Raw genomic sequence first — 23143 nt, 5'->3', positions numbered from 1 at the left:
TTTCTCCAGAAAATCCTGAAGAAATTTCTCCCGGAACTCTTCCAGGAATTCCTCGAGAAATTTCTCCAGGGATTTCTACAGACATTTTTTTCAGGATTTTTTTTCTGGAATTTTTCAAGTAATCTCCAGAAATTTCTCCTGGGACAACTATAAAAATTTCTCTATTAATTGCTCCAGAAAATCATCTAAAAAATTCTTCATGGATTCCTCCAAGAATTCCTCTAGGTATTCCTACAAGAATTTATCCATGAATTTCTCCAGACTAAAAAAACCTCTCCTGGAACTATTCCGAGAATTCCTCGAAAAATTTCTTCAGGTATTCCTCCATGGATTTCGCCAGGAATTTCTCCAGGAATTTTATCAGGAATTCCTCCAGGGATTCTTCAATGAATTTATTCAGATATTCCTCAAAAATCCCTCTAGGAATTCTTTTGCTCGAAGAGTTCGTTTAATCCTTCCAGGAAGCCGCAAATATTTTTCCAGAAATTTTTCAAAGAATTCCTTCAGGAAATCCACCAGAAATTCTTCCAGGAATTCCTACATGTTTTAGAAATATCTCCAGAAAAACCTCTAGGGATTCTTGCAGAAGTTTCTCTAGTAATTCTCCAGGGATTCATCCTTGAATTCCTTTACGGATTCCTTCAGGAATTCCTCCTAGGATTACAGCAGGGATTTTTCCAGGAATTTTCCAAAGCTTTCTCTAGGATTTCCTCTATGAATGTCTCCAGGGATTAAGCCAAGTACTCCTCCTGAAAATCCTCCAGGAATTCTTCCAATAATTCTTGAAAGAATGCCTCCAGAAATTCCTCCAAGAAATTTTTCACGGATTCTTCCAAAAATTTCTTCAGGAATGCCTCCACTGATTCCTCCATAAATTACTCCACAAATTCCTCCAGAGATTTCTCCAGTAATTTCTGCAAGGATTCGTCATTGAATTCCTCGAGTAATTCTTCCACAAATTCATGCAGGAATTTTTCCAAAAAATCCTGCAGGAATTCCTCCAGCAATTCATCCTGGAATTCCTCCATGAATTATTTTGTGGATTTCTTCTGTTACCCCTCCAGTGTTTCATCCTGAAATTCCTTCACGTATATATAAAATTCAATTGTGGATGATACAATGAACACCAAGAAGGTGTATAGAATTTTAAAAAGGTGTGTGATGTGAGTATGGTTCATTATATACCTTAATGATCAAGGGAACGTCGAGATAATGCATTCGTGGCAAGTAATTGCAATTTGATTTATAGAATGCTAAGATAAAACATGAGATTTGGAGATGGTGTAAACATAAAAATGTTGGTGCTGCGTGAACATCAAATTGCGTGCGGCAATAAAGATGCATGATGTCACCGTGGTGTATAGGATCTTCTGATAACACTGAGTTCATTGGTATGGTGTATTGAATGCTGATATGGAGCATGTCATTCAAAGATGGTGCTTGATGTCAGTATGATGCATTAGAGTTGACATCGTACAACAAATGCTATTTCGATGTACGAAACTACATACAATAATAATGGTGCAATAGATGCCTAGATGATATAGTGAACGCCACGATTACGCATTAAATGCTTTAGTAATGCATGAAATTTAACGATGGTGCATTATTTCGCAATTAGATACATGTTTGATTCAAAGATGGTGCGTGAGATGTTGCCTAGATGATTCTGTGAACATCATGGTGGTGCATGATGTATGTATGGTGCATTAGCTTCACCATGATTCTGTTATACTCGTCATGTTTCATATTAAGGTGCACTTGCAATTCGTGCAAAGGTGCAGAAAACTCAATGTGGCACAGAAATCAACATGTTCCAGGTACGTGGAATACTATTTTGTATGCGAAATACCAAAATGGTGCATCAAATTCAAATGTAAACCACATCATAATGGTGCATAAGATACCTAGATGGTATAATGAATGCCAAAATGGTGCATGAAAGGCTTGGAAGAAGGCGTATGATGCTTGTGAGCTACATTAGTTGTCACCGTTATTCAAAGATTGATGGTGCATGAAATTTAATGATGGTGCATATCAGTATGATGCATTAGATTCCTAGTTGATTCAAAGATAGTGCATGAGATCAGCATAATGCGTGGATACCTAGATCATTCTGTGGATGCTTTTAAGAAGGTACATGATGTTAGTGTGCTGTATTAGTTGTCACCGTTATTCAGCGACACTCGACATTGTGTATGGCTAGGTGCACGAATTGCAAAAATTATGCTTGGAATTCAATGTAGTGCCGAAGTCACCATGGTTCACGTACATGGATTACAGTTTTGGAAAACGAAATGCCAAAATGGTGCATGTTATTCGAATATGGTGCTGACATCACTGATTAGTTAAAAGATGGTGCGAGAGATTAGCCTGAAAATGATTGTGAGAACATCATGGTTGTGCATGAGACACTAAGAAATTGTATGTATCAGGGGTGCATGTGTTGCCACCATGATTCAATGATTCTCTACATTGGGTGGTTAGATCTAAAATTGAGAATTGCAAAAATAATGCATAGAATTTAATGTGGTGCGGAAGTCAACATGGATCAGGTACATGGAATACAATTGGGTGTACGATATGGCAAAATGGAGCTTATGAAATTCAAATGTGAATTAAATGCTTAGATGACGCGTGAGATGGTGCTTAGATATTTATGTGATCATCATGGTGGTACATGGAATGCAAAGTAGCTACATGATGTCTGTATGATGCATTAGTTTTACCATGATTCAGTTATGCTCAAGAAATTCCATATGTAGGTGCACGAATTGCAAACATGGTGCGGGAAACTCAATGCGGCACAGAAATCAACATAGTCCAGATACAGGGAATGCTATTTTGTATGCGAAATTCCAAAATGATGCATTAAATCACTTGTGAACCACATCATACTGGTGCATAAGATGCCTAGATGATATAGCGAATGGTGGTTGGAAAGCTTTGAAGAAGGTGCATGATACTAGATGATGCATTAGTTGTCACCGTTTTTCAAAGCTTATGCTTAGGTGCACGAATTGGAAAAATGGTGCATAGCATACAAAAAAATGTATTTTGTGTGATGCTCACGGCATTACAGTGCTTTAGATGCCTAGATGATATGATAAACGCTGAAATAGTGCTTGAAGAGCTGTGATGGTGCATGAAATTTCATGATGGTGCACATCAGTATGAGGTATTAGATATCTAATTGATAAAAGACATTTCATGCGATCATCATAATGCGTGGATACCTAGATCATTCTGTGGACATCATGATGGTACATTGAAAGCTTTGAAGAAGGTGCATGATGTTAGTGTGCTGTATTAATCGTCACTGTTATTCAGTGATACTCGTTATTTTGTATGGCTAGGTGCACGAATTGCAAAAATGGTGCTCAGAATTCAATGTGGTGCCGAAGTCACCATGGTTCACGTACATGGAATACAGTTTTGGAATACGAAATGCCAAAATGGTGCATGTTTTTCAAATGTGGTGCTGACATCACTGATTAGTTAGAAGGTGGTGCGTGAGTTTAGCCTAGATGATTTTGAGAACATCATGGTTGTGCATGAGATACTAAGAAATTGTATGTGTCAATGGTGCACCATAGCTCAATGATTCTCAACATTGCGTGGTAAGGTGCAATAATTGCAAAAATAGTGCAATAGATTTTTTTTTATAAAAGGGGGGGCAAGTAGTAACCATTAGTCCGATCTTCTGAATAGAAATGCCGCAAACACAGTGGCTTATGCGCCACTCTCTAGATGAGAGACCACTGGTCGTGTATTATTACGTTGCCCGACTAAGCTTTTAACAGCATGAGTGCAATCTACTAGGGGAGGAATGATCGAACGGTTGCTAGGTATATAACGCAGAAACTAGGCCGTAAAACCTCAAAGTGAATCAACCTGAAGCGAACGCACCGAAGCAGTAAAGTGAATCTATAACGCAAATGTGCTCAACGGACACGTGACTCAAGAATATCCTGGTTGGACAAAGTTACCTCAGGGATCGGTAGGAATGAACTGACAAACTCAAAAGTAATTTAGATTGAATTCATTTATGTATTGTCTTCATTTTTTTCAAAAGATTCATTTGAAAGTGTATGTGTTGTAGTGTGTGTGACATGGCCATGCTTTACGACATACCTGATCAGGGATTTTATGCTGGTACTGGCAGCTGCTCGAACCGACAGGGGTTGGTCAACAGTCCGTGACGTTCAGCGGCCGGGGTACCGGCTACAGCGGGTGTCCGAACCTTTTGTTCCAGGGATCACCAGGGCTCCTCGACAGAAGCGTCGTCGGGAGGGGCACACGTGCGTGATGGGCCGAAACAACGTTGCGGGGATGGGCTGCGGCTGATGGACCGATACTCTACCGTCTCCTCTCGTCCGGAAGGCCAACGTGCCTCCAACTGGTTCTCGCCTGCGGGACTACTCAACCACCGTGACGAAATGAAACCTTCCCTCGAAGACTCTCGGCAGGTCGGATTGCCTCTTTCCCCGTTTGGCTACCGTAATGGCGGGCCCGCACGGTCCGGAATGGCACTTCGTGGAACGTAACTGGGCCAGCGAAGGCCGTAGAGCTTTCAAGCCCGTACAAAAAGCGTCAATCGGACGCTGCTGTCCGATTTGAATCTTTGATTAGTTTCAAACAATTAAAAGAATTCAATAAGAAATTACCTTTTGTACTATAGAAAAATGCACGAGAGCAGAACCTCTGTTCCTCGTAATATAAAAACTGGAACTATTGTTCATTAAAACAAAAAGAATAGAATGGAAAAATTTAATGCCTTTTAATTCACTTCACTGCTTTGGAATAAATTCACTTCTTAAAACTTTTACTAATAAAACTTTCAATAATTTTCAATATTCACTTCGAGTTTTTAACACACCTTTTTAGAAAAAATAGCAACGTAGAAAATCACAGAACTGGCTTCTACTCTTCAGCCTAAATGATTTAGAAGTGAAATAGTAGCTGCGAACTTTTTACTTCATACCCTAAAATGCTTAGTCACTTTCAATGACATTTAACATTCACGCATACTTTCAAACAACATTAGACGAAATTATTTAATCTACGGGTCATCTACATCTAAGGTTTACCACTATTTAGCTTTATCCAGATAAAGCTTCTAAATTTATGGCTAGAAATTTTAAATTGGCGGCTGATATATGAATGGTTCTTAAAATTATCAAAACATGCTATAAAATTATCGCACATCTAAAAATTATCAAAAACTAATTTTAAATCGTTATGGATGCTAGAAATTATGATTTTACTACAAAATATTATGTACAACAAAAATCAAACAGAAAGGCGAACAACGTTACAAAGTGCCCCCCCTTGCCCCCCCCATCCCCCCCCCTGTGCACGCTAGTGTTCATTTTCCTAGGGTAACTTCTGTATAGGTTACCTTGTGAACCCAATTTGCTTCTTTCATTATAAATTAAGTGTCGTGCCTCGAGCATGCTATATCTTAGAATAACGTTAACAGTATGTTTCAACATTTCCTTATGGATGCCTTCAAGCAAGCTCTAGTATTCAGCATTTGTTCGCTGATATTTGGCAATCACGCTTATCTGAAACTACCCATCGGTTGGGTCGATTCTACCCAGATTTTCATGTTATTAGCAGTTGTCAGAATCCGGGTAACCGGTCTCACATGGAAAGAGTAAGCTTTACCCTGATTCTGGGTAAACGAGTCTCTGTGAAAATTTCGAAACCCAAATTATCATGTTGTATGGCGTTGTCAAAATCTAGGTAATCATCTGGGTAAATGGGACTTGGCAAAATTTTCACATTGGCACGGCATCAAATCCGAAAAAAAATGTCGGAGATCTTCTGGAAGTTTTTGATGGCAAAATCTACCAACTGCTGGCTGGTAAGTATTATTGTTTTATTATCCTAAATCTGTTCAGGTACTCACTGACGGCTGCAACAACGTTGACCAAGCAGACGGATCAAACACATGATGCTTCCTTGGTTGCTTCCCTTCTGCAATGGCCACAGGTATGTTTTTCTTTGCTCATCATTCAATCAATTCAGGTAATTGTATTTTGATATAATTGTAGGATGTGGCCAGCTTAGGAAAAACCTACATGAAGATCAACCTACTATTACATATGAAGCTGTCATTTGCAAATCGAGAGCATCTGGAGCCTCTTCATTATCGAGTTCATCATCAAAAGAGCCGTTCTTGCAAAGAATTCCTTCATAGATATTACTATTTTATTGTTTATAGCAGAATTGAGACAAATAAATCTTAAGTGTTTTATTTATCTTGTTAATTTTTTGTTCGACAAAACAAAAATGTTGGGCGGGATTCATATACTGTCCGCTCACCCATTTATATAAAAATGGGTAAAGGTTACCCTGATTAGGAACGTCAAAATCAGGGTATCCTTTACCCAGATTTGGCAACTAACATCGGTTACCCAGATTTGAGTAAAGGTACCTTTACCCACTTTAGAGTAACTGCAGTTTTGCTCAATCTGGGTCACTTTGACACCAATCTGGGTATCTGAGGGTTAGCGTGAATATTGCTACGATGATTACATCATCTGAAGTAGCATAAACATTAATTTGAGATGCTTCAGTTTCATGGATTACTTAGGTAGTCATTGATAACTTAAGCCTAGTTTGGTGTTTGAAAGAAATCGCTCAAGAAACTTCTTGACCGATTCCTGGCAGAAACTTTCTACGGTGACTGCCATTTGAACTGTCATTTCTTCGCAACTGCGTACTGTGATCGAAGAAAATCGGTTTCTTGGGCGATTCAGGCAAGGAATTTCCCATGCATCAAGATAGGCCGAAAAATTTCTTCTGAACTGCAAACAGCGCTTTAACATAGAATTGCACCTAATCCAACTCTGCATTAGCAGAATTCGTCATGAGTTGACTGAATGGCATGTGTCAGATGAGGAGTCTCCATTTAACCTTCTTTGCACTTTTGAGTGTTCCTTCGCAAAATTTGCGTATTCAGGCGACCCTGCTCAACAATCTAGGGAACCGCTTCCATTGCTACTCCAAGAGGATTTCATTGTGGTTTTGTACCTACAACCCCCTCCATTGTGGTACACGCTAACCCTCAGCTACCCAGATTGATGTCAAAGCGACCCAGATCGAGCAAAACTGCAGTTACTCTAAAGTGGGTAAAGGCACCTTTACTCAAATCTGGGTTACCGGTATTGACTGCAAAATCTGGGTAACGGTTACCCTGATTTAGACGTTTCTCATCAGGGTATTCCCTACCCATTTTTTCATAAATGAGTAAGCATACACGAAACGGATCTTTCACAGAAGTGTTGTTTTATCGGTTGAAAAAATATCCCAAAATAAAACAGATAGTATTTATTTACGTCTCAACAAGTAAAATAACATTAGTAGGCTATTTATAATGATAAAAAATGCACCAGATTTCAATGGGCAGCCTCGCAACAAGTTTCGTTCCGCGCGCCTACATCGGGCTCCTTTGCTGAAGATGTTGTAGCCGGCTGGGTAACCGGGAATGTTGCAAAAATATCTGGATGATAAATTTTATGATAAGTAAACACATAAAATAATGAAGAATATGAATTACTTACCTGTTTGCAGCTTTCGCGATTCCATTTTTCCGAAATTTTACGACAGCCTCTAACTTTATGGAATACACGCCGCGCACAATGTTAATGTTTTTGACAAATCCCACTTACCCAGATGTTTACCCAGATCCTGACATCAACGTACAACCAGGATAAACTGAGTATCGGGATTTTCGCAAAGACCCGTTTACCCACAATCAGAGTAAAGCTTACTCTTCTGTTGCGAGATCGGTTACCCGGATTTTGACAACTTCTAATAACATGAAAATCCGGGTAAGATCGACCCAGTCGATGGGTAGTTTCAGGTAAGCGTGTATATACACGCTAACCCCCAGCTACCCAGATTGATGTCAAAGCGACCCAGATCGAGCAAAACTGCAGTTACTCTAAAGTGGGTAAAGGTACCTTTACTCAAATCTGGGTTACCGGTATTGGCTGCAAAATCTGGGTAAAGGATACCCTGATTTAGACGTTTCTCATCAGGGTATTCTGTACCCATTTTTACATAAATGAGTAATCATGCACAATGTCATCCCCCCTAAATTTTATTATTCGGCCGGAGAAGAAAATCTTAATAAGATAAAACACATTGGCAATTTATTAGTGTCTTCAGTTTTCTATCACTAATATAAAGGAATTTATCGCAGAATGGCTTGTTCGACGATGGAGATGATTCATATTTGAATTTGGTAGCCTGCATACATCTTTGTGTAGATTTTCACGCCAAGCTGGCCAGATCCTAAATGTATGAGAAAACAGAATTAGCGAATAAATCAATTATTGGCTGGAGAAAAAACATACCTGTGACTATTGCAGAAGGTGTTCAATTCGTTTATCCAGCATCGGGCTACTTCCTCCCGCGACTACTCCTAACCTTGCCATTTTTTTCCAGTCGGCAAGCGGCGCAGAATGCCTGAAAAAGTTTAGGATAGGTGAGAGCATGATTGAATGGACAAAATGAAATACTTACCACCAGTCAGCAGGTTGCTGTTTCCGCCATCCAAAGTTCCTTCGTGGCCGGTCATTTTTCGGTTTGGACTCCGCCGCGAACAATGCGAAAAAATTGTCCCAAGTCCCATTTACCCAGATTTTGACGTCTACTAACAACAAGAAAAAAATGGGTATCGAGATTTCCGCGAAGACCCCTCTACCCACAATCAGAGTAAACCTTACTCTTCTGGTGTGAGATCCGTTACCCAGATTTTGACAGCTGCGAATAACATAAAAATCCGGGTAGAATTGACCCAATCGATGGGTAGTTTCAGGTTAGCGTGACCATAACTATTGCTTTGAAAGAAGCTTGTCCTGTGCGGCCTGTGTGGACCGCAAGAGGTATTCCTGAATGGAACTCTGATCTATTCAAGTTCAAAATATCTATACACCATTCTTTTGTATAGTTACAAATCTCTAGCTTCCGCCCGTGAATTAGAGCCATATAATCGACTTAGTGGGCCCTAATAAGCTCTGCATACTTCAAATCTCCAGGAGCAAATGGAGGTTTGTCCTATTTTTTCTCCAAAGGCATTTGAGTATTTCAAACGTGTTTTGAACTCTTGTAGTTTGCTATTGGGTATTTTCATGGCGTGAAATTACTCCATAGTTTTATCCCGAAAGGGTGCGTGGTTTGTATAAAGAAGGAATGAGTTCCAGATTCATCTGGTTACCTCGTTCTTTCTGAAATGCTTGAAACGCATTGTCGAGTATTACATTTGTGATGTTCGTCTGGCTGACAAGCCTATTGATGTGAACTCACATGCCTTCCAATTTGGGATGTCCACAGTGACTCTTTTACACAAAGTTGTATACGTTTTCAAGAAAGTACTCGCTCAAACGTAGTTTTTGCTTGGGTGATTTCTTGAATATTGGGGATGCTTTCGATGACGTGCCTTTCTATGCCATATTGACAGTCGTATGACGTCACAAGCTACCTCCAATGAGCTATAGGCTCTCTTTACGCTTATGCGTTTTACAATGTCCTTTCTAGGGCACTGGAACCCGTTGTGGTATGGGCTATGAGCTCTCGTTGCGCTTATGCGTTCATCCCCTCTTCTAGGGCACCCCTTTCTATTTCATCACCATTCCCTTTCCTAATCCCATTCCATCGCTTGTCCCATTCTCCCTCAGGTAAATGATGAAATAGGCTTATATGTATGGCGATGGCACAAATGTCCCAAATGGAGGATAACGTGCCTCTGGAGCCGGCCTTCTGATACCTGATACACCTTTACTATGAGCTACAACAACCTTACGATGCAGAATTGGCTGATTAGTATTTTATTAGTTAAGTTATTTTTTAGACGTTTGACTATTGTTATATAATACGTGTTTTTTTTTATATTCGATTGTATGTGATCTTTCATGTTATATTGTATTATGTTTTATGAAAAGATATGGGGTTTTTATGCCCTTGGGCTTTTCCCCATCTTAATCCTCATTAAGAGTAAAGTCAGATGAGGTATAAATAAATAAACAAACAAATAAACAAATAAACAATCAATATACAGTGTCGCTTTTGTTTTGATGCGGTGAGTGGCAGAAAAAATAGCTTCCAAGATCCATAGGCTTTTTCAGTTGGCAGGTCCGTGGAAGCAACTGTTTACAACTGCCGAACAAAGACGCAAACGCTGAATTGTCATTTTCATAGGAGAACTGTGCGAAAAACCTAACATTCTGCGATGATACTTTTTCTGATGCGTTGCTGCTAAATTGACAGTTTTTTATCACTTCAAAAAACGCGAGGCAAACAATCATTGAAAATGATTCGTTTGAAAGCGTAATTAATAGTTATGCATCATGACACCTCAAGTTGATTTTCGCATACACAGCCATCATTAATATTCTCAATTTAGTTGAAAATCTTAGTTTTCGTATAGCGAAGTTGGGGTTTCCTCCAAATTCGAGCGTCGGACCTAACTTCGGAGGTGGTGCGCTGTATAGTAAACCTGGTCCGCTATACAGCGCACCACTTCCGAATTTAGGTCCGACGCACGGATTTAGAGAAAAATCCAACTTCGCTAATCGAAAATTTCGGATTTCAACTGCACGGAGAATATGAATCGATCCGTGCAAGAGTCATGCTAATCGGTAGCTACTAGCAGATATGAGGCACTGTTCCTCAAGCCATACACGGAAAAACTCAACAACAACAACAACAATGCTAATCGGTTCATCCGTTCGTGAGTTTTGTTGCCTCAAAGTGACTTCAAACTCATTTATTACAGCCATTCCATAGAAAAACGATAAACAGTGTCGACTTGCTCGATCAGAGCTCTTCTGAAATGCTTAGAACGCATTGTGGATTATCACATCTGTGATGTTCATCTAGCCAACGTGCCTCTTCATATGAACCAACATGCCCACCAATCTGGTAAGTCCACTGTTACTCTTTTACACAAGGTTGTTTACGATATCGAGAAAGCATTCGCTCAAAAGCAATCTTGTTTGGGTATTTTCTTAATATCGAGGGTGCCTTTGACAACGTGCCTTTCGATGCCATATTGGAAGCCGCACGGAGTCATGGTATATCTCCAATGATTTCCAATTGGACTCATCAAATGCTCAAAAACAGATATCTCTCCTCGATATTGCGTCTAGCAGAGATTAGGAAATTTAGTGTTTGTGGATGCCCCCAAGGGGGAGTCTTATCACCGACGAACCGACGTGACAGTGGAGTTTCAAAACTGTCCCCCCTCAATTTAACGGTCGACCAGCAAAACGAGCGAACCCTTCTGTCAAATCAACGCAGACGCAAACCTCTTCCTATATAAACGCACGGGGGTTTGGGATCAAGCTAGCAAACCAACGCGAATCGTTATAGAGGTGGCGGTAGTGTTCGGCTATTTTTCATCATGGAGTCGCGGACAACAAATTTGAATTTGTTTGTGCTAGCTGTCACGTCGGATCGTCGGTGGTCTTATCAACGCTTTTGTGGAATCTCGTAGCAGATACGCTATTGAGGCAACTTAATAAAAGAGGTTTTCCTACTTTTGGGTTTTGCCGACGATCTAACATTGTTAGTTGGCATGTGTATCACCACCCCTTTCGACCTGATGCGAAACGCCCTTTAGGTAGTTGAGGGTTGGTGTCGCCAATATGGCCTTACGGTTAATCTGAGTAAAACATTTATAACTGTTTTTCGGCCAATATTGGCCTATGGATGTCTTGTGTGGTGGCAGAAGGGCGAAATGAGAACGGTTTAATCAAAGTTAGGCCATCTCCAAAGGATGTGCCTAATGCCGATGTCTGGAGCGTTTTCTTCAACTCCCACGGCAGCGCTCGAAACTCTCCTCGACGTTGCTCCACTACACATTCATCTCAAACAAGAAGCACTTTCTTGCACTTACCGTCTACGGGTACTCGGTCAACTAGAGGAAACTCCTGTGAACCGCACATCAACACACACCTCGTTGTTTCCACTTTTGGTGAATTGGGGCAAAATTGTCCGTGCTCCAAGTGATCTTACAATTGCTTGTAATTTCCCATATAGGACATTTTCCACGAAGTTCCCTGGAAGAGTGGACATCTGGATATCTTGAAAGAAGTATTTCAGACGGCATCGTATGTTACACTGATGGCTCCCTTCTCGAAGGTCGAGTAGGTGATGGTGTTTATTCTCGTGAGCTAAGGCTGTTTCAGTCTTACTCACTTGGTAGACACTGCATCGTTTTTTCAGGCCGAAATCATTGCTGCGTTGACTGGCCACTGCCGACTCAGCTATCATATGGTGAATATTCAGCAAGCTGATTCATTTGCATGTGATAGCTGTGAATCCGATTATTGAACTTTGATATGTAACTGTCCAGTTTTTGCGCAACTGCGTTTCCGAGTATTCGGTAAACACTTATTATGGGCGGAACGAGATTTCGGATAGGAAAAAGCCGAACATAGTTTTTACAACTTGGAAAACGCGTGTTTATTGATCGGACTTTTTTCTTACAATGAACATGAAAAAGGAACGGGAAAGGAAGTCGTTTTGACATTTGGGTTGGCAGCCGTGTCTGCACACTGAGAGGCATTTCAACTATAAAAATTCATACACTGAACATAAATTGCACTCTCAATACCCCTGCTCTATTTTTGTCAGTAATATTCAATCTTTCTCTAAGCCGACGAAACTGCCCTGCAGCTAGACCTTTGGTCTTTATATCCGCTTCTTGTTGCTCCGTTGACACGTAGGTACTGTAATTCAATCTGCCTCTACTGAACCAAATCACCAACGAACTGATGTCTGACATCGACATGTTTAAGCCTGCTTCTAGCCATCGGTTCACAAACAACTTTGATCAAACTTTGGTTATCCTCATGATAGGGAACAGCGCCTTGTATGATGTAACCTAGTTCTTGCGGTTACCAGTCGATTGAAAGTGTTAAATCGCAGAAGAGCCACTATTTTGGGCTCAGCGAATTTGATAAAATTATTCAATGATAATTTTCAACCAGAACAAATTCCTCAAGTGCGCGTTCGTTTAGAAATGTTGGATGATTTGTGGAAACAGTTTTCAGAAGTCCAAGACGAGTTGGAGTCTTTAGAGGTGGTTCATGACACTGAAGACGTGGAGTTATTTGAAGAACGAATAGCCTTTCAGTCGTTGTATGTTGAGCTCAAATATCATTAATTTCTAAATTGCCATGCGAAAATGTCCGTAATTTGCCCCGTGAACCTCTAAATCCTGGCCCGATTGTTCAGTCGGTAAGATTGCCAGAAATAAAAATCCCTGAGTTCTCTGGGAACCCAGATGATTGGATTGAATTCAGAGATGTATTCAAATTTCTGGTTCATGCCAATCTTCAGCTAACAGTAGTACAAAAATTGCATTATCTGAAGGCGTTCCTCAAATTTGACGCGCTACGAATCATTTCATCGCTGGAAATGAGCGCTGACAATTATTTGATAGCGTGGAGGTTATTAGAAAAACGTTTCAATTGCCTCAACCTTTTGATAAAAAGACACCTCGCGGCTTTGCTCTTGATTTCGCCATTGAAAAGAGAATCATCGACCAGTTTGTCGGAGTTGGTAGATCAATTCGATCGACACGTTAGTATTTTAAACCAATTGGAGGGAGTGGAACAGCATTGGAACTCAGTGCTGGTGGAGGGATCCCAACACGCTAAGGGAATGAGAGAAGCATTGCGATGAAGAGCAGAGACCAGCATACGACGAACTAATCGCGTTTATTCGAAAGCGAGCCCGAACACTTCAATCGGTTAAGCTGTCCCAGTGTACTCCCCCGCGGTCGAAGCTAAACCGGTCGCAAAACATAAGTCAGCTACGTCCGTGATTTCGGAACCGTCCAATAAATGCCCGGTGTGCAAGCAGGGTCATCCTATCTATCGTTGCGATCAGTTTAAGCGATTGTCGCCAAAGGAAAGGTTATAAACTGTGTATTAATTGTTTGAATGGCTTCCATCTTGCGAAAAATTGCAACTCGGTCGGTTGTAGTATTTGTACGAATCGACATCACACACTATTGCACTTACCACCTAGCTCGGGACCAGTGTCGCACACTGGTGGTAGTAACGGAAATACGTTCATACGGATCACTCACGCCAAGAAGGACGTGAGTTGCCATCATCTACAAGTCAGCAATATTCGTATCAGTATTATAATGGCTACCCAAGTAACCACGAAGCCGTATATAAGTGCATCAATTTTGCCGTATATTTATATTTAAAATTGTGTAAATAATGCTGCATTACTTTAAATACCTCATTGAAGCAATATTAAAGTCGAAAAGGGCCCCACTAAAATTAAATTAGTGCCACATATTGCTGCACGTTGACAGCCATTGCTAAAGTGACATAAATGCATGTGCTGTACATTTGCATTTGCACATGCTTAATACGTGCAACACGAAAAACCAAAACAAAAATCTATTTTTAGCACCGTTTCGTTATCGACGATACTAATGCCCCCCCCCCCCCCCCCCCCCCCCCCAGGTCGGGAGTCGAACCAGAAGTGTTGAAGACCGCTTGATGAGTTCCATTCGCGCTGCCCCAAGTAACCACAAGCATTATATCATAACATTCATTCCATCGTATTATAGTTTAGCTAATGCAACATAACTTTTATTTTACATCTGTCAAGTAATGAAGCGTTTAATCTTCATTATGAAAGCATTGAAGCATTACGAGATTTTGACAGTTCTGTATAGTTCTATAGAGCCGTTGTTAAATGCTTCATTGCATTACCATGTTAAAAGCTTTATAGCAATCAATAATGCAAGCATTTATTACTTTATATGTGCCTTTACTAAAGCTTCCATCGTTGTAAACAGAAAAATATCGCTCAGTTCGAAAAAAAAACTGTAAAACACTTTTAGAAACAGAACCATTCAAAACAAACCAAAATTTTCATGGATTGCTGCGGAGCACTTAGATTATCATGCTCTGATGTTGCTGTGTGAAAATTTATATTATGTATGGTTTTTTGGGTTTCTGGTTGGGACATGAAAATAATCAGATGCTGAGGGAACAAAAATTATGTGGGGTATCGGTTTCCTTGTTTAACCCGATTTCATAAAAGGAAGAATTGAAGCGCTGTTTGTATTGTTTCTTATTTATTGTATTTTAGGTAGAAGTGAGCACATATGAAAACAAACAGAATCAACACAGACGAATTTATATTCGAGAGTAACATAACTGATGGCATTCAGACCCCGGCACATTTTTTAGAGTTGCTGAAAACACAACTCAATAAGGCACTAGCTAAGTATACTTTACTTTATGTTGCACATTTTTCCAGGTGCAAAATACATGGTATCGTAGCACACAGCACTAGCGCGTCCGAGTTTCATCGTGGTCAGTTTCAGCAGTCTAGGTTCAATTCCCGAAATACAATAAAAAACATCAAAGTGAGAGTATCGGAAGATAAAAATAGATAGAAAAATGATAAACATACTTTTTTTCATTTTTGACATGATGCATTAAGTGTGCATTCCATGCGATTTGATTGCATTAGCTATAAGGTACAAGCATTTTATATGCTTTAGCAATCACCACAGTAAAGCTTGCTGTAAATCAACAATAGTAGCGCCACTTTCGACTTTAAATCTACCTTAATGGTGCCTATATGACAAAACAACTTTATATCGCATGTCATATAATACACTATAAAGCGAAAATAATGCTCTATATAAAGCGTCATGGTTACTTGGGTGATGCTGTGGACCGTTTCTGCTGCTGTGATAACAGCCGATATTTCATTAACTAGAAGAAAACTGTTCTTCTGCCTCAACCATTTCAGTAGAGGGCAAAACGACTATGGCATATGTAATTACAGGGATTCGTAATCACATTCTGATAAATCGCTGATAAATGCATAATGCATTCTATAGAAGATATTCAATCAATATAAGAAAAATAAAAAACCTTTCGTACAATGCTCATAATATTATGCTAATTGTGGTTTCCATCATAATTGGCATGCGATAGCAGTCAACAGAAAAGAGAAAAGGTCATCTCTAAAATGGGTTTTCTGAAGAAAGTCGTCGATCGGTGGTTCAAACGAGGATTAAGTTGGTGGGGATTAGAACCAGAAGTGTTGAAGACCGCTATAGTTGACCATGAAGTTGTTAACTTTTCTTGATTTAATTTGTTTACCATTAGAGTCAAGCTTTTATAATTGTATTGTTAGAGCAACCTTTGCTAGTTTATACATTGCATTTATACAGTTTTTGCAGTGTTGAATTATTGAATTATCGTATATCACCTTTTAATGCACCCTAATGTAAAGAAAAAATGTAATGCATCAATACATTGATAATGCCAATCTAAAGGTATATTGCATGAGAAGTGTGCAATTACTGCATTTCGCATTGCAAAGGTTGATATTCAGTCTAATTCGTGCAATGATATAATGCTTGTGGTTACTTGGGTAGCTTCCACTTCGTACGTACTGTGCAAAAAGAAAGGACAAGTAATGGTCAAGTAATGATTCTGCTTCAAAATTACTTGTGCAGTTCACAGATGGCAAGTAAGGAAAAACGTGTTACACTCGTAACGCCTCCCGTGCGAATCAAATGGAGCTGTCACTTTTCCTTGCGGAAAATTAGTCCGCGCTATTATTCCGTAAGGAAAAGTAACGTTTCTCCCCATACTGGATCAGTTGTCAAAATTACTTGCGGAAAAAGGTGGAATTTTACTTGAGCGCTCTACTTGGCAACAAAAAACTAAGCGTAACTCCTCTCCCGGTGGTGTGTCGCATGCGCCCATGCCTTCACGCAGAAAAATGAGGCTTGTTTAAAACAATAAAACGCATGGTTGATTTTCAAACTGAGGATTTACTTATTCCAAAGTTATATTTCTTTGTTCTTACTTATAGTTTATCGATCAAAACAACCAATTCCCATCATTCCATATAACGTTAAAATCTTCATTTGTTTCAACAATATTAGAACCATAAACATGGCCCGGAAGCACTCACACATCTTTAAAATTCCTACCTCAACATCGCCACAACGAAGAAAGTGTAGCAAATCCATCACTCCAACTTCCAAGTGCAGTTTTGGCCGTGATGGATAACGCGCAGGTACTGAAGACAGCATTCAGAAAGAGTTGGTCGGTTTCGATGTTTTGCCTTTTTTTATTCATTCTCGCTTCCATCCGCTTGCCGAGTGTCTAAAAATTGATTTCCGTGCTGCCGCAGGAGCTGCCGTCACCAACACAATCACATTCCAGCTTTGTTAGTTGCAAAAGTGCAGTCGTTTAAAACAATCTGTTATTTTATGTTGGAACTACCAATTATCTGATTGTTCTAACAAACTGTCGAAAGTTTCGGCAAATGAAAATATTTGTATTATCAAACAATGGAAGAGTTCAGTTTAAACTAGAAATCAGTTTGTCGCTATAACAAACTGAAAAATTGGTTGATTTGAACTATAATTTAATTGTTTTTACAATTTATTTTTCTGCGTGTTCGCTCTCACAGACCTTCTCATCGCTATTGGTTCCACATGTTTCTAAAGCTTATGACGCAACAACTCCTCTCGTGGAACAGCCTGTTGAACAGACTCCTATCTCATACGAAACGCATTCCTTACGCGATGGTTGTGAAGTCTTTTTAGCGACCTCGGTGATAATGGTCAAGAACAGTTCGGGATCGTTACGGTTCGCTCGCGTCGTGCTAGATAATTTCTCGCATTGTAATTTTATTTCCGAATCGTTGGCCACTAGCCTCGGTCTGAAACGCATTAAAACAAACATGGATGTAGTCGGTATCGGGAGAGGAAGAGTGCATATAACCGAAATGATCGAAATCGGAGTGTTTTCTCGAGTGAATGGTTTCAGCATAGTGGTTAACTGCTTGTTTATCAACAAGATCCCTGCGGTTCTACCAAGCGAAAATATAAATATCTCTGATTGGGACATTCCACAAAGGTTAATTTTGGCTGACCCCAAGTTCAACATTAGTGCTGGAGTAGATCTATTAATTGGGGACGAGTCCCAAGTAACCATGACGCTTTATATAGAGCATTATTTTCGCTTTATAGTGTATTATATGACATGCGATATAAAGTTGTTTTGTCATATAGGCACCATTAAAGTAGGTTTAAAGTCGAAAGTGGCGCTACTATTGTTGATTTACAGCAAGCTTTACTGTGGTGATTGCTAAAGCATATAAAATGCTTGTACCTCATAGCTAATGCAATCAAATCGCATGGAATGCACACTTAATGCATCATGTCAAAAATGAAAAAAAGTATGTTTATCATTTTTCTATCTATTTTTATCTTCCGATACTCTCACTTTGATGTTTTTTATTGTATTTCGGGAATTGAACCTAGACTGCTGAAACTGACCACGATGAAACTCGGACGCGCTAATGCTGTGTGCTACGATACCATGTATTTTGCACCTGGAAAAATGTGCAACATAAAGTAAAGTATACTTAGCTAGTGCCTTATTGAGTTGTGTTTTCAGCAACTCTAAAAAATGTGCCGGGGTCTGAATGCCATCAGTTATGTTACTCTCGAATATAAATTCGTCTGTGTTGATTCTGTTTTTTTTTTGTTTTCATATGTGCTCACTTCTACCTAAAATACAATAAATAAGAAACATATGCTGATTTATCGACCGTATTCTATTAATAACTTGATGATTTTGTGGCTATATCGGTCTCTTTCTACTCATAGTATAAGGGAGTAGAGATCAAAGTGGATAATGAAATGATAGATATGATAGAATTCGCTAGGTAGCGAACAAGTGTGAAAATTTTTATAGAAGGTGAAATTAGGCAAGTAGGCCATGTATTGAACGAATACATCGAATGCGTGAAACTTCTGCCGTGCGACCTGTGCTTTTAAACAGATCGGCTTGGTTGGTAGTTTTCATACCACCTTACCCGACTGCCTAATGTATTGTTCTGTTTTCATCACAAATTCTATCGATCGGTAGCTTTTTCGGAATTCGCACTCCGTTCATAGGGGTATGCCTATATCGCGGCGTGTTCTTCCTATTAGCTTTTTCGATCTTATAGGATAGAACACTTTTCTTTTTGAGCCAAACTTTTCATATCATATGCTGATTTATCGACCGTATTCTATTAATAACTTGATGATTTTGTGGCTATATCGGTCTCTTTCTACTCATAGTATAAGGGAGTAGAGATCAAAGTGGATAATGAAATGATAGATATGATAGAATTCGCTAGGTAGCGAACAAGTGTGAAAATTTTTATAGAAGGTGAAATTAGGCAAGTAGGCCATGTATTGAACGAATACATCGAATGCGTGAAACTTCTGCCGTGCGACCTGTGCTTTTAAACAGATCGGCTTGGTTGGTAGTTTTCATACCACCTTACCAAGACTGGCAAAAGTTTCAGGCACCCGACTGCCTAATGTATTGTTCTGTTTTCATCACAAATTCTATCGATCGGTAGCTTTTTCGGAATTCGCACTCCGTTCATAGGGGTATGCCTATATCGCGGCGTGTTCTTCCTATTAGCTTTTTCGATCTTATAGGATAGAACACTTTTCTTTTTGAGCCAAACTTTTCATATCATATGCTGATTTATCGACCGTATTCTATTAATAACTTGATGATTTTGTGGCTATATCGGTCTCTTTCTACTCATAGTATAAGGGAGTAGAGATCAAAGTGGATCTTGTTCGCTACCTAGCGAATTCTATCATATCTATCATTTCATTATCCACTAAATTAAAAATTTAGTTTAAATTTTCACACAGCAACATCAGAGCATGATAATCTAAGTGCTCCGCAGCAATCCATGAAAATTTTGGTTTGTTTTGAATGGTTCTGTTTCTAAAAGTGTTTTACATTTTTTTTCGAACTGAGCGATATTTTTCTGTTTACAACGATGGAAGCTTTAGTAAAGGCACATATAAAGTAATAAATGCTTGCATTATTGATTGCTATAAAGCTTTTAACATGGTAATGCAATGAAGCATTTAACAACGGCTCTATAGAACTATACAGAACTGTCAAAATCTCGTAATGCTTCAATGCTTTCATAATGAAGATTAAACGCTTCATTACTTGACAGATGTAAAATAAAAGTTATGTTGCATTAGCTAAACTATAATACGATGGAATTAATGTTATGATATAATGCTTGTGATTACTTGGGGTGTTTCTTCCGGTTAATTTAAAGTGGTAGGCTGACCAGATTTGTCCCGTTTAACCCTTCAGCGCGCGCGCCGTTGTAAAAAGTACAACACTACCCAAAAAACCTCGCTTGTCGTATACAGCGCGAGCGCGGTGCAGTTTCAGCTGCTTGATGACGCGCGTCCTGGAAGGGTAAATACGGGACACATTTCGGAAACTCAACAAAATGGAAATCAACGTCTAAAAACAGAACTGCATGTTGTTAAAAATGCTATTTCAGCTTGAAAGAACGAATAATTGAGTCAAAAACGTAAACTATGTTCCAGTGACGAGTTTTTGAAAATTTTGTTGTCCCGTTAAATACGGGACGGATGGTCAGCCTAATTGAAAGAGGTGTGTATCACATGGCTGATGGATATCCATCTTTACAGCGCACAGTGTTCGGTTATATCGTCTCCGGGATGTACGCAGCACCGAGACCAACCCATCGTTTTGTATCGTCAGCACTGGGGAAAATCTCGACGGTATGCTTCAACGGTTCTGGGATTTAGAGCGTATCAATGAGCGCCCCATGCTGACCCGCGATGAGCATAGGTGTGAAGATCATTTCCGTCGAACCGTAACTCGGTACCAAGCAGGACGGTACATGGTTCGCCTTCCGTTGCGCGAGGATCGTGTACCATTCTTCGGCGATTCGTATCAACAAACCGAACGACGATTTCTGACGACGGAGCGACGTTTCCAAGCGGATCCGAACTTTCGAGATGCCTATTTCCAGTTTATGGACGAATACGCCCGGTTGGGGCACATGGAGCCCAGTCGACCAACAGGTAATCTGCAATTTTATTTACCTCATCATGCGATGTATAAGGCTGATAGTTCAACCACCAAACCACGAATCGTTTTCGACGCGTCTTGTAGAGGGGGAAATCAACTGGCTTTGAATGATGTTTTGTATGTGGGACCAACGGTTCAACCCACACTGCTGACCATTGTTTGTAATTATAGAATACCAAAATTTGTCTTCAAGGCCGACATAGTGAAAATGTTTAGGCAAATTTGGATTCATCCTACCGATCGAAGCCATCTACAAGTTTTTTAGCGGTGTAACGAAGGTGAACCGCTTTCAAAATTTAGTTTGACAACAGTCACTTATGGGCCAGCTTGCGCCCCATTTCAAGCAACTAAAACTCTAGTTGCTAGTCTAGTACAATTAGCTGAAGATGCAGGAAATAGATTTCCTTTGGGTGCTAGCATTTTGTTGAAGGGAACCTATATAGACGATTCTTTGACCTGTGGTGATGACCTTGATGAGGTTATAAAGGCTACCGTGAAGTTGAAACACGGCGTGTCTGGTAGAACAATATTATCGCAAAAAATAGGCATCGCCAAATTCTTCGTTACTCGAAAATATAGGTTTTTAGCTTTCATTTAAAAAAAATCCACCGAGGGACTTCGAACAACTTTTTCAATTGATTTTTTTTTCTCACTGTGGACCATTTTTGGGAGGAAATTATTGACGAACCGCTTTTAATTTAAACAATATGGTGTAAGTTTGAGATACTTTTGTTTTCCCAATACTATATACAAACAATATACCATACACATGGAAACAAGATTTATATTTTTGGCCTATGTGAATTCTGAGTGAACATAGGACGCATACTTTGTTAACAGCAATTAATCGAACCATAGTGATCTGCAGATCTTACCCCTCGTAGCACTTGGTGCACCTGTTTCCGTTGCTTTCTGCTTGATTCTTACAAAGCCGTTTTAAAAAAGCGCTAGTTAAACAATTTAATAAGAGCTTTTTATTCTAAAAATAAATTGTTTCAATTACACAGTATATACATATTAGACTGGGTCAACAAAGTCGATTTTTCGGAACAAAGCTTTTTCGATTCCTTTTAGCATCCAAAACAACTGTGCAAAATTTGGGAGCGATTGGTTGCGTTCCCGTATTCCGCATTGCGATTGAAATTTGTATGGAATTTAGTATGGGAAAACGTGCTTTTTTGTATTTTTGTCCTTAATTAATTTTTTTGTCTAAAACAATCTAACTAATGACGTTGGAGTATAGCCTAGGATATGCCGAAAAACTTTGTCGAAGACTGCAAAGTAACCCGACACATGTGAAAAAATTTATAACGTACAGATTGCGCGGTGGTGCTTAACGTTGTAAGAAGAGGCTTTCAGCCCTTACCCGCTGTTACCCGGCAGGGCGGCCTAAAGCAGGGTACCTCCACTAATATTCGAATTTCGGATGAAATTAATTGATAAAATATATAATTGTGCAATTTTAATTACTTATATTCTATCTGACCTTAAGTTCGTTTTGCCCCGTTCTCCCCTTTGGCACTTCGGCTTCGGTCGACTCGTTGGGGCCCTTGCTGCAGTGGTGGTGGTGGTCGCTGTTTCGCTCCCGCACGGTCTATGCGGAGCACCTTCTCTTCTTCTTCTTTCTTCTTCCACTTTTCTTCTTTGGGCACTTTTAGGCTGCAAAGCAGCCGTCATTGACTATTAGCTAGGGGGAGGAGATTGACTCCTTTATCGGACCCCCCCTAGCGACGGTGGTGATAAATCACCGGACAAGCTACTCGCCGTAGCAGGTCACGGTAGAAACCGCAGTTTTACTACCGCAGGCAGTACGCCCCTTTGTACTGTCCTGCCTTCGTTCTCCTTGGCTATTAGCTACACGGGCGAGACAAAGCTCTATTGGCTGAGCCCGTGTAGCGAGAACGGTGGGATTTTGGACGCTTTGCGAACCGCTACGCAATGGCGGTGGTCCTCACCCTAGCACTTTTAGCACTACACTTGTTACCGAATCACGGGCCGGCAAAAGCTTCGGGGAACAGTTAAATATTAGTTTATTGTTCACTCCCGACGATGCTGGGGACAACCATCCAGCAGACGCGCGTCGCGGTGGCACAAATTCACTATCGGAACGGCACTTTTCTCACAAAACCGCGGACGGAATAAAAACGCGTCTATCGCTTACCGTGACTCGTAACTTT

At 39.9% G+C, this 23143-nt stretch overlaps 2 long non-coding RNA genes across 2 annotated transcripts; both read right to left on the bottom strand.

The window, feature by feature from the left end:
* Nucleotides 1–4258: 4258 nt before the first annotated feature.
* LOC134285297 (uncharacterized) lies at nt 4259–4713 on the bottom strand. Its single transcript, XR_009996278.1, has 2 exons — nt 4668–4713; nt 4259–4607 (listed from the first exon to the last, which is right to left on the bottom strand). It is a non-coding gene; the product is annotated as an uncharacterized LOC134285297 (long non-coding RNA).
* Nucleotides 4714–7323: 2610 nt separating this feature from the next.
* Nucleotides 7324–10389, bottom strand: LOC109405546 (uncharacterized). The gene is made up of 4 exons (XR_009996277.1): nt 8539–10389; nt 8370–8481; nt 7572–8307; nt 7324–7510 (listed from the first exon to the last, which is right to left on the bottom strand). It is a non-coding gene; the product is annotated as an uncharacterized LOC109405546 (long non-coding RNA).
* Between the last annotated feature and the right edge of the window lie 12754 nt (nt 10390–23143).

Source organism: Aedes albopictus, chromosome 1 (genome assembly GCF_035046485.1).
Source record: "Aedes albopictus strain Foshan chromosome 1, AalbF5, whole genome shotgun sequence".
NCBI classification, from domain to species: domain Eukaryota; kingdom Metazoa; phylum Arthropoda; class Insecta; order Diptera; family Culicidae; genus Aedes; species Aedes albopictus.
This window is presented reverse-complemented; position numbering and strand designations above follow the sequence as displayed.